At 42.0% G+C, this 16615-nt stretch overlaps 1 protein-coding gene and 1 pseudogene across 5 annotated transcripts in view; one reads left to right on the plus strand and one right to left on the minus strand.

Moving 5' to 3' along the window:
• Window positions 1–243, minus strand: part of Fam135a (family with sequence similarity 135 member A) — a 113206-nt gene extending 112963 nt beyond the window's left edge. For all 5 annotated transcript variants that reach the window (XM_023718690.1, XM_004634382.2, XM_023718692.1 and 2 more), the window contains exon 1: window positions 131–243. The gene's annotated coding sequence lies outside the window, so the exon portion shown is untranslated. The remainder of the gene's footprint in view (window positions 1–130) is intronic.
• Window positions 244–10376: 10133 nt separating this feature from the next.
• On the plus strand, window positions 10377–10933 carry LOC101578659 (annotated as a pseudogene).
• Window positions 10934–16615: the final 5682 nt, after the last annotated feature.

The following is a 16615-nucleotide window of genomic DNA, read 5'->3' on the forward strand; positions in this document are numbered from 1 at the left end:
CGCGGGCGGCGGGGCGCTCACCTCTCCCCCGCGCGCCCACGCCCCTGCCCGGCGGACAGAGGAGCTCGCTGTGCGGCTGGAAGACGACGACCCGCGCCGGGTCAGCACATCCCGCCCCGGGCCCACTCACATCGCGACCGCAGCCGCCGCGCAGCCGGCTCGTCTCCGCCGAAGGGCTGCCGGCCGGGGGCCCGCAGCGAGCATGCGCAGTCCGCCGGTCCCCAGGGCGCTCTGACCGGCCGGCCGTACCTGCGCTCAACAGGTCCGCGGCCGCGCGGCCCCGCCCCCGACGCTCTCCCCGCCCTTCCCCGAAGCCTGGTCCCGCCCCTTTCGGGCTCCGCGCCCCCGCCCCTCTGCATTCCCAGCTGCCAATCCGACTCCCGCGCCAGCTGAGATTGCGAGATTTGTTGGCTCTGCCCGGCTCCGGCTCCCAAATTCCCGCGAGAATGGGAAGGCTGCGTCATTAAAAGGCGCCAGTCCAGGTAAAGGGGCGAGTCCGTGGGTTTAGGGCCGCGCTAATTTAAAGGAGGTTAGAAAGTAAAGAGAAGGAGAACGGGGCAAAAAGTACTAAGACAGGACTGTAGCTGTTTTTCGAACATTATGATTTCTTCGTTTGTCTCTTCAGCCGCTCCTTCTTGCCCCGAAGGGCCTGCCACGTTCCTGCACTGCTCCGTTTGTTGACGTCGTCCAAGAGTGGAGGGGAACCACTGAATTGAACCCTTTGGCTCTTAAATTCCACTTGTAGAAGCCCGTGTAAAATAGTCCTTTGTTGATTTATTTCACTTTTCTATTTGTGAATTTAACCCGTGCACAAAATTAATATATGACGAAAGCAGACCTCGGCTTGCGCCTTAAAAATCACAGGGAGAATTGAAGGTGACAGTTACTTAACTGTGTAAACCTAATGCCACTGAACTGTGCACTAAAATTACTGAAATGCTACCATAAATGAGAGGAAAGATCTGTGTACTCATTGGGTAATGTCAGGGCATTTGGGAGCAATTTATGAATGTATTATTCTTTGACTTTTTAATGAAATGTTAACATTATTGGAAGTGCTCCATTATCCTCTGATGACTAGGCCTGTTTGTGTTTCCATAAATGGTTGCTTTCCTGGCTCCTAACGTGTCACTTCTGTTGTAACTCTACCGTGTTACTGTCCCCTCTACAAAAAAATTTATTGTTTTGTGGCTTGAACTTTACCCTCAAGACTGAAAGGCTCTTTTCTATTTTATTTCCAGCTGTCTCTTAGGAGTATATACTGAGCGGCCAATTTGCGTTCCTACATATCTACATCTCTAAAATGCAGCCTATTAAGACTGTTTCCTTGTTTTCTGTTTTTTACTTAAGCCACATTTTAAAATCATCTACTATGTGCCAAGTAGTGTGGTAATTTTGGAGGATACCAACAAGAATAAAACAAATTGGGTGGAGTGGAATGTTTGCCTTCTGTCTCACTCGTTGTGAGGACAAATACTTGACACTCAAAATTAAGGAAGGAAAGGTTTATTTAGCTCACAGGAAGTGGAGGTTTCAGTCCATACTCCGCTGGCTCCAAGGCAAACAGCAGCAGTCCATGGTGGCAGAGAACAGTAGAGAGCAGAGGAAGGAGCAGCAGTTGAGGCATCTATTAAGCCTCTCTCCCTTCTGTGCATGCTGACTGTGAAGACTGGATGAATGTCAAGCTCCTCCGAAGTGGCACACGTGAAGTGGTGAAGCAGCGCGGTGAAAATGGGAACTCCAAGGAAGTGGCCTGGGCAGAAGCCTTCAACTCCTTTATATACACTTTTTGTGCTGAGTCACTTTAGGATGGCCCTTGCTGCCCGCAGGAATGTATTATTCAGGGCTCTCCAAACTTCAGGGCAGGGAATAGCCAAACGATCCAGCCAAGCTTCCTACATCTCAAGTTGAGACAATGTGTTTAACAGTACACCTTCCAATGGGATGTGTGTAGTGCAGTGGCATATGCACAGAGAATTACGGGAATTCAGAGAAGTAGTAATCCAATGTAGGTTGGTAAAGACATGAGTTAGGAAAGACTACCAAGAGAAAATGACTCCTGAGAATGAATGAAGTGGGATGTGTGGTGGGATTTCTTGAAAAAGGTAGAGATTGGTGTGCTGGAAAGACAACTGGTGGTCAGCTTCTAACACCCATCTGAGCTGAACCAGTATGGTGCTGGGTATGAAGGGCCCATTTGGGGATTGTTGCTGGCAAAACAAAAAGGACTGGAGAAGAAGAGCTGAGCTTTTAGGAGGTTGGTTCTCTTGGAGGAGCTTGTCATGCTGGCTTTCCTGATAAGAACTCAGCTGTTCTCATCATTGAAGGAGCTGAGGGCCTTGTCACTGAGAATGGCTATGGTTCACTTTGGGAGAGCTCTGGTCCTTACTTTAAGCATTGCTTCTTGGTTCCAGGTGGAAAGATGATGCACTGTTCAGTCTCCTGGGAGAAGCTTGTCACGTTGGCTTTCCTGATGGGAACTCAGCTGTTTTCACTTTTGCAGGTGCTTGGAACCTCATAGCTAAGGATGGTTGTGATACTTTATGGGGAAGCTTTGATCCTTACTTTCAGTGTCACTTGCTGGTTTCAACGCAGATCCCTCGGCCTGCTAGCACAGATCCTCCATCCCTTGGGCACAGACTTTCTGCTTCTGCCACTGACCTTTGGACTTTCCCAGTACAGATCTGTGAAACAGACTTGCATGAGGCATTGACACTGGCTCTAGGTTTTCAACTGGACTCATACAAGATAATGCCATGGGATCCTCACCTTCAACTAGATTCTTTGTTCTTCAGTGTGGACAGATCTCCTGTACTCCCTTTGTATTTGACTCCTTGGGTGACTATTATAAACAATTTTATAAGTTATGTCTCCTGTATTGTTTTCCTTGTAAACCCTGATTACAACAGGTGGGCAACTGATCTTATCTAAATACATACTAAAAATACTTTGGTGCCACTACTGGATGTTACAAGGCTGGAGAACTCAACAAGGATCACGGTGAGGCTGTGAAGGACTGATCAATCCAAGTTGTAGTTGCCAAGTATTTGCCAAGCAAAAAGGTATATGACAAGCACTATGCTAGTCACCAAAAGTGCAGTAAAGATTGAGTCAATCTCAGCTCTCAAGTTTGCAATGAAGAGGTAGGAACATAAAATACCATTTAGTTCTGCTGAAGAGTTAAAACAGGTAGGCAGAAGGTTGTGTGGGAACTCAGAAGAGAGCTTCACTAATAGATTTAGGCAAGACCTCCTGGAAATTACATCCATGGAAGAATACAATATGATCTCATATAGAAAAGGAAAAGTACTGAAGTACAGACTACTGGAGAGTATAACACATATTGATCTAATTGTCAGATTACTTGGGTTTTCATTCTAAAAACTAACAATTCTTCAGAACCTGTACTCATTTTGGTTTTCTATCATATACAAAAAAAAAAAAAAAAAAAAAAATCGAATTGCACAGAATTTAAATTCTTCTGGAAATCTCTCCAGAAATCTTATGGTTCTAAATTCACTTCCAGTTTATCTCCCTGGATTTTGCATCTCCATTGTGCTGCTAGTAAACATTTTGGTGTCAGACTTCATGTATATTGGAATAAGTATTATGTTACATATTTCTGTTGCCATCCAAGTTTTCTGTGCTCAAAAAATTTCAAGGTTTATAAGACTTTTTCCCCATATTTCATGGACATGATTTAATTTTAGCATAAAATATTTGTTTTGTTGGTGCTGGGATTGAATCTAGGCATTGCATATACTAGGCAAGCATTTTATTCATGACCTACATCCCCAACCCACAAAGAATGTTTCTGAACCTTTGTGAAACCCATCTAAGTGGAGTACACTCTAAAAACTAAGATTGTTATCTCTCCTTATAGTTACACCGTATTTACTCAACTGAAGATAAAATAGTAGAGGTTTATTTTTATTAATACATGTTTGTGGTACATAACGAATGCATTCGTTGTGTATAGTTGGTACACGTACATGACATCTTAATTCATTTTACATCCCTTTCCTTCCCTCAGCTCTTCCTTCATCCCATTCCCCATCCCTTTTGTAAAAGAGCTATCTCACTGTTTCCTATTACTTACATTTTATTTTGCTTTTTAATTCATATTTTAGTTTTATAGCAAAAGTGAAATCATACAGTACTTAAGTTTGTGTGTCTGATTTTTTTCCCCACTTACTGTTAAGATCTCAAGCTGCATCCTTTTTCCTAGAAAGGCACAACTTTGTCCTTTATAACAGAGTAGTTTAATACCACACCTTATCCATGTTGGTGGACATCCCCGATTTAGGAACATTCAAATCATGAACTTTCACAGATGTACCGTATGAGACTCATTTTGTCAGACTTAGCAACCTGGAACAGAATTCATATGTAAGTCTCAGACTTACTGCATAGGCCACTTCCAACATTTAAACTATTATGAATTTGGATGGCGTAACAATGGGTATGCTTGTATCAATATGATATATTTAACTCAGAAGGATCACCAGTAGGGGAATAGCTGGATTGAAAGAAATTTTTAGTTTTGGTTTTTCGATGAATTTCCACACTGATTTTCAAAGTGGTTGCACTAGTTTACACTCCCTCCAACAATGTAGGAGGGTGACTTTTCCCTAAAGATTTTCCAGTAATTATTATTTCATTTCCTGATGATAGCTATTCTTTCTGGGATAAGATGAAAGTTAAGGGTTGTTGTGATTTCCATTTCTCATGTGGCCATACATGCTGAACATTTTGTCATGTATTTATTAGCTAGTAGTACTTCTGGGAAATGTCTGCTCATTTTAGTTTCCTGCTTTCTTGGGTTTTTTTTTTTTGGGGGGTGGTCTAAGTTTTTTGAGTTTTTTATATGTCATAGACAATAATTTTTATCCAAGGTATAGCTGGCAAAATTTTTCCATGCTGTATGTTGCCTGCTCATTCTGTAGGTTGTTTTCCTTGCTGTGAGAAACTTTTTTAACTTGATATGACCCATTTGTTGATTATTGATGCTATTTGTCATACAGTTGGGGCTCTGTTCAAAAGACCTTGCCTGTGCTTATGAATTCAAAAATTTTACTTAATTTATCTTCTGGCAGGTTGTTTATATTTTAATATTGAGATTTTTGAGCCATTTTGACTTTAGCTTAGTAGCAGGTCTCATACAGCTAATTTAGCTTCAATCTTCTGCATGTAAATATCAGCTTATTTTTATTGTTGGATAAAGAGGCTGTTTTTCCTCCTGCATATATTTTTGGCTCCCTGTCATAGATTACATGGTTGAATGTCATAGATCAGATGGAATGTACCTAGGATTATTTCTGCATCACCTTTCATGTTCTGTTGATAAACATTTCTCTTTTTGTGCTAGTACTATGCTGTTTTTGTCACTGAAGCTTTGTAATATAACTTAAAATATGAGACTGTGATGCCTCCTGCTGTGTTTCTGTTACCCAGGATTGCCTGTGCTGTTCTGGGTCTCTTCTGGTTCCATATACATTTTAGGGTGCCTTCTCTAGTTCTGTGAGGAAACCTGTTGCAGTTGTGTTTGTAAATGCATTAAATCTCTTATCAGTTTTGGGAGTCTGGACATTTTTGGCAATGTTAATTCTGCCTATCCAGCAAAAGGGGAAGTCTTTACATTTTCTGATGTTTAAGATTTTGGGTCCCCTTTTTCAGATTGCTAGAGTTTTCAGTGTGAAGACATTTCATTTCCTTTGGTTAGATTAATTTCTAAGTATTTTATTTTTCTTGATGCTATTTTAAATAGTATCATTTTCCTAATTTCTTTCTAGGTGGGTTCATCATATATAGTCACACTTCGGATTTGTGTGTGCTGACTTTGTATCCTGCTTTATTGCTCAATTTGATTAGTGACTCTTGGAGTCTTTCATTATGGTTTATAGTTGGATGTCCCCAGAAACCCCATGTGGTCAGAGGTAGGACTTCTGGGGGTGACTGGATTGTAGGATATGATATTCATCAGATCAGTCCTCAGATGAGTCCACAGCTAACTGTGATGGGATGTTAAGGCTGCTAATAGGAAGGGGGTCAATGGGGCACGGCCATGGCCTGCAAGGGTTTATCTTCCTCACTTTAATGTGTCTGCTTTCTTTCTCTTCTTTTTTTAAAAAAATGTATTTTGTACACCCCTCCCCTGCAGCTCAGACTCCTAGTGATCCTGTTTGCAGCCTCCTCCATGCTGGGATTACAGGCTTGCATGGTACAGCATGGGGCACCTGGAATCAAACCCTGATCCCTGTACTTGCCTGAGCAGGCACTTAGTCTGCTGAGCTATCTCGCCAGCCCATCTCTCTGCTTTCTGCCAGCATCCATGAACTGCCTGTGCTCTGGCATTCTCCTCCATCATGAAGCCCTGCCTTGGAGCCACTGGACTATGGGACTAAAGTTTCTATAAACCTGAGCCAAAATAAGCCTCTCCTCATTTAATTTTTCTTTTTAATCCTATCTTTCTTTCTTTCGTTCGTTCTTTCTTTCTTTCTTTCTTTCTTTCTTTCTTTCTTTCTTTCTTTCTTTCTTTGGTACAGGGTCTTGCTATGCAGCTCATACTCGTAGGGATCCTCCTGTCTCAGCCTCCAAGCACTGGGATTGCAGGCCTGTGCCACCATGCCTGCTCTTGGTGGCGGACAGGTGCTTAGACCGCTGAGCTATCTCCCCAGCCCCCTTCCTCATTTAGGCTATGAGCAGCAAGTATCTTCTCCTACAGTGAGAAGGCAGCTAACACACTTCTGGTGGAATTTTTGGGATATTCTATATAAAGGATGTGTTTATCTGCAGACGATGCTAATTTGGCACCTTCGTTCTTGTGAGTGTTTTATGTCATTCTCCTGCCTGATTGCTTTGGCTAGTATTTCTCATGTTATTCTGGTGAGCATGAGTGGCCATGGTGGATACCCTTTTCTTGTTCTGTTTTTAGAGAGAACACTTTCAAATTTTCCCCACTTAATGTGATATTGGTCATAATTTTTCTTAAATGGCTTTTATTAGATTGAGATGAGGTCCTTCTATACACATTTTCTTTACTTTTGTTAAAAATCATGAATGGATACTAGATTTCGTCAAAAGCTTTTTCTGAATCTTTTGAGGTCATCGTGTGATTTTGGTCCTTGCTTCAACTTATGTGGCATATTGCATTTGTTGAATCGTATATGCTGAGCCATCCTTGCATCCTTGGGACAAAACTTACTTCAGCATGATCTTCAAAGTTTTGATGATACATTACATTCTTTTTGGTACCAGAAATCAAACTCAGGGCCTTGCACTTACCAGGCAGGAATTTATGCCACTGAGCTATATCCCTGGCCCAATGAAACATTCTGTTCTATTTACCACTATCTTGTTGAGGGATTTTGTAGCTCGATTAATTAAAGGGATTGACCTGTAGTTTTCTTTGTTGCTGTTGTGTCTTTGTCCCACTTGGGAAGGTAAGCAATGCTCACTTCCAAAACGACCCAAATCCCACAAAGAAGGCTACAGTTACACCAACAACCAAAATAAAAACAGAAATTGGAATTAAAAACTTGATGCTGTTGTTATAGCATTAACCCCGAGGGTCTACAGGACTCCCTGCACACTGGTGTGCATCCGACTTCAAGCAGCCAGGCAGTTTCACCCTGTGGGCCAGAGAGTTGTCTGCCCAAAGCCGTGAGGTCTGTCACCCCATCTCACCCAGGGCCTGGCTGCGTGCTTGAGGCATGATGCCCCCGCAGGCCTGGTGAACCTGATTGCTTCAGTCAGTGTGTTGGTATGAATATCATGCACAGCTCCCCTCCATAGCCTTGCCTTGCCTAATATGTGGTCCAACAGCCACCAGCCCGGGTGCCCTGCCCCAGGTGTTTATCCGTGTCAGTCTCACCTCAAAAACCTAGAGCTGTCCCAAGGCTCCACTGTCTTCGACTCCTGAAGTCAGTGGGCAGAGCTCACTTGTCTCTACCCCTCTAGTGTTGGGGGAGACTATGAGAGAGCCCACTGCTCTGGCTCTGGGAGATGCTCAGTCTCGAGCACCAGTGATTCCCCTCTCGGGGGTCTTCCTGCTACTCTTCTCTGAGTATCTGTCACCTCCAGGTTTCTTTGCTCTCTGTGGTCTGGGCCAGGAGGTGCTAGGGCCCTGTACATGTGCTGCACTTGCGCGTAGGATGCTGAGCTGTCCACCTGGGGCGTCCCCACTGCGTGTGGGAGGAACAGGGACGTGCTGCCTTGTCTGGTCCTTCTCTTCCCTGTCACACCACCCCACAGGCAGGTGCTGCTTTCTGTAAGACACAGAACTACCTGTTTGGCGCTTCCTTGTTCCAGTTCTGTTTTCAGCTTTTCTGGGTCCCCAGCTTGGAGAGGGCTGCTTTCCTGGGCCCAGTGGGGTCACAGATAGGCTGTGAATCTTCCTCATCCTCTTCTGGGGTGAGGGGCACGGGGAACAGTCCTGGGAGGGGGCCAGATTCCCCTCACATATCCCTAAACCCTCAATTTTCTTTGCATTTGTTCTCCTATGTCTAACTTTGCCTTTCAACCTTAGCTCAAGGCATCTGGGATTTCATTTTGTTTTGTGTTTTTAGCTCCAATTTGGACACACTAACCTTTACTGTTAGTAAAGTTGCCAGGTAGGTGACCATCTTTTCTTTTGGAAATTAATATTATAAATTTAAAATGAGCCTCATTAATTTACTAAGCAAATAAATTTGCTTTATCTTCCCAGGCATTAGTATTTTCACAAATATTCCTGCTGCCTTAAATATGATAACTATCCATTGTAATATGTAAATTAAAAGTATAGTCAAAACTTTTTCACATGTCTAATGATATGATTGATGTGATTTTCTGCCTACCCACTGGCGATTGAACCCACGGCCTTCACACTGGGCTACATCTCCATCCCTTATTTCTTTTTATTTTTCAGACAGTATCACACTAAGTTGCTGACTGCCCAGGCGAGACTCAAAGTTGTGACCTTCTTGCTTCAGCTTCCCAGAATCCTGAGATGACAAGCAGACACTTTCACATCTTGTTTGATGTGATTATTTTAAGCGTTTTATGTAAAGCATTCTCAATTCTTTCACTAGTAAAAATTGGAGTATTCTCTAATAAAGATTTAGACTGTGTGTGTGTGTGTGTGTGTGTGTGTGTGTGTGTGTTTGAAGACTGAAATTGGGGCATTCATGCCCAGCTACATCAGCAACCCCTTTTAAAATTTTGAGAAAGAGTCTTGCTACCTTGTTCAGTTCTCCAGGCTGGGCTTGAATTCGTGATCTTCCTGCCTTAGTCTTCCAGAGCACTAGGATTGCTCCTTTCCTGGGTTGTATTGTGTTAGTCTGATTTCTCTAGCTGTGACAGGATACCTGAGATAGGTCCTTTTAATGGTGGAGAGAGTGGGCTCTTGATTTTAGGGGTTGGGCTGTGTTGTTTTGGGCCCACCTGACACACAACGTCCTGGCAGAGGGCACACAGGTGGAGCAGAGCTGCTGATCTCCTGCCTGGCAGCCAGGTGTATGAGACAGGGAGGGAGACCCGGGGTGGAGGGGCCATGTTCCAACAGCACCTTCTAGGCTGCGCCCCCTGTGGTCTTACTTCCGCCTACCAGGCCCCTGGCTCCTGGCATCTCCCCCGCCTCCTATTGACCTCACTGGCTGCCAACCAAGCCTACAGGGACTTTGGGGGACTCTTTGGTCTGAACTGTGACAGGTGTTACTAAAGCACAAATGCCCTTGCCAGGGCAATCACTCTTGTCTTCACATGAAGTACAGACCTGGTCATTCTCAGGGGCTAGGTGAGGGTCCAGCATACTCAAACAGAAGAAATATTTTCAGAAACTTCAGAAGGTTATAATATTTTAAGAAGAATGAGATTGAGAACAACAGAGTTTTATTGTAGGACTTCCTTCCTTGGTTAGAATCAGCTACGAACCAGAAAGGCCAATGTATTATTTCATAATTTTGTTATATTATATCATGACTTAATGACCAGAGCCTTTCTGGAAGAATCTGCACATAAAACTCAAGTACCAAGGTTTTCTCCCTTGTAATATAATAGCAGTCCTGCAGATAGAAAAGAAAGTGGAAAGTGCTCTCTTAAAAACAAAACAAAACCAAAAAAAAAAAAAAAAAAAACCCTGATAATGTTGGTTGCTTTTCACTGGTCAGAGGCTGCGGTTTAGTAAGGAACAGGAAGAAAGACTTTTTATTGTGCACTCTCAGCTTCGTCCTAGCGAATGGATTAGAGGGAAAACACTGAATGTAGAAAACATGGCCACACCCTGGCAAGTGCAGCAGAGGTTACAGTAAACCGTGCGTGGCGGAGGGAACACGCAGGGGGTGCGCACGAGGCTCGAAGTGGAATATCATAGCTCGGATGATACCATCAAGGAAAACATGATTGATGTCAGAGCCAGAAAGATCAACCCACTTCCAGGAACACACAGGAATCGACTTGAACCTGGATCAGTGTATGCTGGCCGTAGTGCTGCTTCCTGTGGCCTAAGCAAGCAGCCTTTTTTGGCGCAAATTGCCTGTGGCGCAGGCCCAGTGTCAGGATAGCGGCTGACTTGCCACTCTCACTGATCCCATTTGGGTCAGCAAATGCCTCTTACTCACGTTTTGTAAGTTTGCCTCTGAGTACAGGTGATTTGGACTGTGAAAGCTGTCCCGCGACACAGGCTGGACTGACTGGCTTAGCTGTTGGTGGTCTGTACCCTGCTTTCTCGGCTATTCCTGTGCACGGTGCGCTAGCAGTCGGGTATCAGTCAGCGCTGCTACCAGGGAAAGGAAACGTCTTAACGTGCTGGATTACAATGTCCAAGCCCGTCTTCAGAAAGGCGGTAACTCCCCTCTTACTTCAAACTGTGTTTTCAGCACACCTTGGATCTAGACAATAGAAACTACATACAAAGGCTCTTCAGTTACCCGAACCGGGCCTAGAAATTCACTGATTTTTAACCCAGTATGTATGTAACATAAAACAGTGAAACTAATATGTTTCTGTTCAAAATAAACTCGCAATTTAATACATGATACAAGGCTACATAGGGCAACAAAAGGTCAAATGTCAGTAAAAAAACAAGCACAAACAGGAGTAAAGACAGGGGTTATATTCTGTTAGAGTGCTTGCCTCGCATGCATGGGGCCCTGGCTGCCATGCCTAGCACTGTGCCAAAAAAAAAGAAAAGAAAAAACCCAGCATAATTTCTATATAGTTTGCTCAAGACTATCTTTTTCACCTTGCTTGTGCTACTCCTTTACTTTAGGCATTGAGTTAATAATGAAATATTAATTGCATTTAATACAATTCCTCTTTAATACAAAAGGAAAACCTAACCACATAGCAGTTTTCACTGCTGATTTCATTTATTTATTTATTTTTATTTTTTTTTTGGCCATACCAGGGATTGAACTCAGGACCTTATGCTTGCCAGGCATGCGCTTATTATACTGAGGTATCTCCCTGGTCCTTCACTGCCAATTTCACAAAGCCAGACAGGAAAAAGATCTGTCAATACAGCAAGCAAATTTACATATGCATCATTTTCTCTGCAGTGTTTACATAAGACTGTTAATCCATAAAATCCTAGAATATAGTAACCTTCCTCTTAAGAGATAATCTATATCCTTGGCAAGCTCTAGTTTTGTAAGATTTAGACAAAGTCTCATTTGAAGGTTTAAAATATTTTGGGGTAGTTCTTTAGAATCCCAGACTTGAGCCTTTTTTCACTCTGTGAGGCACTAACATCTGTGTGCTAAACCTTCATCACTCACTTCACTGAATGAAGGCTGCTATTACGTACTAAGTTGCTAACAGCGCCTGACACACCAAGCACTAAAATAACAGCCATGTTCCTTGTGTTGTTCCTGCTTTACTTCCTAAAATAACTATAAATTCATTTCCTTAGATCATTTAAATTTTTGAAGGGGTGTGCTCTACGTCCTCTTTCCAAACATCTCTTCCCAGTTCTTTTTTGTGAAAGTGCCTAGATCAGCCTTGTCCTACGTACTTTCTGTGACAGAAATGTAGCTAGAGCCACTAGCAATACAGGTTTTGAGCAACTGCAGTGGGAGTACACAGCTACAGAATCAGACAGTGCACTGGTCTAGCTCAACACTTTAAGAAGAAAACAAGGGCCGGCCAGGTAGCTCAGTGGACTAAAGCACCTGCTTAGGCAGAACCAGTGGCTAGGTTTCAATCCTCCGCCTGCCACGTGCCACCCTGCCCCCAGGGCACACTGAGAGGGAGATTGAGACTGGGCGTGGTCATGCACGCCTGTAATCCCAGCACTTGGGAGGCTGAAAAACAGGAGGATCACTTTGAGTTCCATCTACATAGTGAGACCCTGTACACCCTGTCCTAAATACATTAAAAGAGGAAAAAGAAGAGGAAGAAGAACGCCAGGCACCACAGAGGAGTACAAGGCAAATCTTCAATGTCATCCTAGATCATATTCATGAGTACAGCTCACCTAGTCCTCTTTAATAATGATTTATTTTAAGTAATAATGTGCTACTTTCTGGTCTATGAAGGAGAATTTAGAAAAGGCAGCTTTGCAAATGAAACAGGCTTTTTGCCTCTAGAAAAAAATAAAGCGGTGGTGCCAGAGTTAAAATTCAAGTAAAACTTAAAAAAAAATTAGTTTTTCTGAAAATGAAAGATTTATTTTTAAAACCCATATTTTCTATGAAATTACTATATATACAAAGAGAAAGATATATCAAAATGTTTACTGTTAATATCCTCTGGATTATAGTTACAGGTGATTTTTCTTGATTTATTTGTAATTTTCCAATTTTTCTCTAATAAATGTAAAAAAAAAAGGTTAAAAAAACATTGACTGTACATAAAATAGAGTTATTTAGGGGAGATAACTTGGCTGTCTAAAGAACCTGCCTGGCAAGTGTAAGGACCTGAGTTCCATCCCGGCTGCCACATGCTGTGCCGGCCACCGAAACCAGGCTTGGTGGTGCATGCATGTAATCCCAACACTGGGGAGGCTGAGACAAGAGGATCACTATGAGTCCAAGCTGTGTAGTGAGACCCTGTACTAAATAAATAAATAAAGGTTTTTTAAAAATATGGTCTTTAATAATATATAACAGGAAAATCCCAGTTCTCCATAACTGATTAAACTACAGAGTAGCTTCTGCTGTACAGCAGGAAAAGAGGTAAAGCAGAACTTCTCGAGAAGCAGAGCGACTCCAATTACCTGGCCTCGCAGCGGCAGGGCACCTACTGAGGAGCACCCAGGGCGCGTCTGCCACACAGGAACCTCTGAGTCACTCGGAGGGGTATAATTATCTGGTGTCAAGTGACAGCCATGACATTACTTCTGAATTGTTCTCTACTTGCTATCGCTGGAGCTTACCTTGGTTGTTTCCCGAATGTCATATTGATACTAAACACCAGGCTTCGCGAGGGCAAACAGCTGAGGGCAACTGGCTCGCCCGTGTAGCGACACAGCCTTAGCCGGAGTCCTGCTCTTCAGACTAACTGCAGCAACACATCTTAAGCTCTGTGTCAGACTATCCAGTTTAGTATGTTCTAGAACCTTCTTATTCAGTAAGTACAGCCCAAGCTGCGTGCCCCGCTCACTTATTTCCCTTCCTATTCCCTTCCCGCCTCTCTCCCATCCTTGCAGCTCCTGTCAGTGTCCCTTCCACTCCTGTTTACTCAAGCTTAGAACCTCAGTATCCTGTGAAATGTTTCTCTTCTAGTGTCTCCCTTTCATTCGATGTGCCTGTCCTTCTTGGTCTGCCTTCCTTTCTTTCTTTCTTTCTTTCTTTCTTTCTTTCTTTCTTTCTTTCTTTCTTTCTTTCTTTCCACAGGGTCTCACTATGCAGCCCAGACTCATAGTGATCCTACTGATTTCTACCTCCCTGGTGCTGGGATTACAGGCATGCGCCACCACACCTGGACTCCATCAATGGCTCAGGGTGCCTGGGGGCAGGGCCAGTGCACCATGCGGTGCCAAGCTTGGTATTTTTTTGTATCAAAGTGCTTTTCAGATTCAAGGAAAAGTCAGACTTGGGTGAAAAGATGAACATTTCATCCAGTGAGGCCAGAGAAAGTATTTAAGTTAGTGCGAATGGAAATGATCTAAATTTTCTTATTTATTTTTAATTTTTTGGAGAGAGGGTCTCACCTTGTACTTCAAGCTGGCCTTGAACTCATTATGTAACCCAGGCTGGCCTCAACCTTGGGGCGATCTTCCCGCCTCAGCCTCCCAGTGCTGGGATTATAGGTGTGCACCACCACACCTGGCAAATTTTCTATTTTAAATTTTTTTTTAAAATGTATTTGGTACAGGATCTCAACTATACAGCTCCAACTTGTAGTGTTCCACCTGTTTCTAGTTTTCCCAACATTACAGGTGTGTGCCACCATGACTGGTCTAAGTCATTGGCTCAGCGCACCCCAGGGCGGGGCTGTCATGGCAGGTGTTGCTGGGGATTGAACCCCAGTCCCTGCACTTGCCTAAGCAGGTGCTTAGTCCACTGAGCTATCTCACTGGCTCTTAAATCTATTCTTTAAATACACACGAAAACATAGAGTTTACTCAAACTCTGTCCTGACATGAGCTATCATATTTTCCAGTGTTCAGATTCTGATAACAGCAATAACAGCTAATTTTTATTAAGCTCTTATCATCTGCTGGATGCTAATCTCAATATCCTGTGTTTCATATCTCTGTTCCCTAAAGCATTGTAATAACTCATGCATTATTACTTCCTGTAAAAATGAATACACGGATCACACTCTTCAGCCACTGTTGGTGGGCCCTAATTCTAATCCAGGCATCTGATCCAAATCTCTGTCACCCCTTGCTTCTGGGCTAGTTTGCTCCTAGCAGACTCATTGATTGCAGTGTCTGAATAATCAGAGTATTGCAACAAATAATTTAAAAGTTAAAAATATTACCTATTATTTATATGTAAGTTCAAATCTGAATTTCAGTCTAAATAAAAGACTTTTAGCAAATAAAGCTTACAATTTTTATGTGTGCTACCTTCCTATTTTCTTAAGATTACAGGACATCAAGGCTCAGTGTTCTTGCCTTCAGAAATTTCAGGATAACTCTGATAAAATATTATACCTCTGCTTTTAATTATATCCTGAATTGAGCACATAATAAAAATTTCAAAATATCTTTTTTAGTATCTGTGACTTTATACAGTTGCATGACTTTTTTTTTTCTTTCAGTTTTTCAATCTATAAGACGAGTAAGATTATAAGGTGCTTCATGGGTCTTTTGGGAAGTTTATTATTACAACGATCTTTGGCAAAAGGAAAGGTATACCTTTTAAAATATTCCTATCTCTAGAAGGAGTAACATGGAACGCTACATTAATAGATCAATTGAACTGTCTATAATAAAAACATCTGTAATTAATACTGAAATGCCCCTCAAAATACATACAATTCTAAATGCCTCTATCAGTTGCAGACCCACTCAGAAGGTAAAACCAACCCTGTATATTTTATTTAATTTTTTAAAATTAATTTTAATTAATTAATTAATTAATTAATTAATTTTTTTTTGTGGAACTGGGGATTGAACTCAGGCCCTTATGCTTGCCAGACAAGGACTTATTCTACTGAGCCATCTCTCGGCCCCTACCCCTGTATATTTTAAGCTTTATGTAGTGGAAATATTTTGCTTTCTGCTTCTTAACTTTTGCAATGGGATCAATGATAGAAACCCAGTAGGCAGACTAAAAAAGCACAACAATAAAATCATATTTCTATAGTTTAGTTGTCATTATGCTTTATTTGCTTTCCAATCAACTATTAATTTTGTATAGCCCTAGATTTCTTTTGAAATGCCTTATGGCTAGATGTATCTTAGGTGCAGAGAACAAAACATCTCTTTGTATTATGACAAACATTCAACTATATCTTGAAAGTCTACTTAAATCAGTTTTTGAGTTTATTAAACAAAAAACATGCTATTTAAAGCGGCCTGATCACCAGCAAGTTGTTAGCCTGTGGGTGATTCTATCTGTAGAGACTTTTTGAAGATGAAATATGTCCTTGCGTTAGCTTTTACAGGTGTAAGGGAAACTGTTCTGGGCAAATGATTTTCTTTTTGTTGCTTTATCACCATAGAAAATGTAAGACTTAGAAGCTGGTGCAGGATTTGTTCTAACCCATTTAAAATGTTTTCTATTTATTTTTATACTGCTTTAAGATGGCTCTATAAATATTGTGCCGCTCAGATTGAGGTGTACTGACGGAACACTGTACAGTTGTTCTTTGATCCCATTTTGCCTTCGGCTATAAGATAAACACGTTTGGAGACCTACTGGCTATTATGGTGACCACATTGCTAACCGCGTCTTGTCCGCTTGCAATTGCTTGAAGGTAGATTTTTATTGTTCCCATGACACATGCACAAAGAGAACTATGAACATATCCGTAACTTATGGCTATGCTTTTAGCTTGATTGTGATAATTGCTTTTGTTTTTTCTTCTACAATTATGTTTTTATTCATTTATCTATTTTAAATTAATTTTATCAAGAAACAAATAGCAATGAGACAGTTTCAAAACCAATTAGTAGGACAGTTTCAATAATTAATACATTGCATATTGTTGTGTTCGTAGCGGTTATTCATAGTACAAGATG

This window comes from Octodon degus, unplaced genomic scaffold, assembly GCF_000260255.1.
Source record: "Octodon degus isolate 3935 unplaced genomic scaffold, OctDeg1.0 scaffold00061, whole genome shotgun sequence".
NCBI classification, from domain to species: domain Eukaryota; kingdom Metazoa; phylum Chordata; class Mammalia; order Rodentia; family Octodontidae; genus Octodon; species Octodon degus.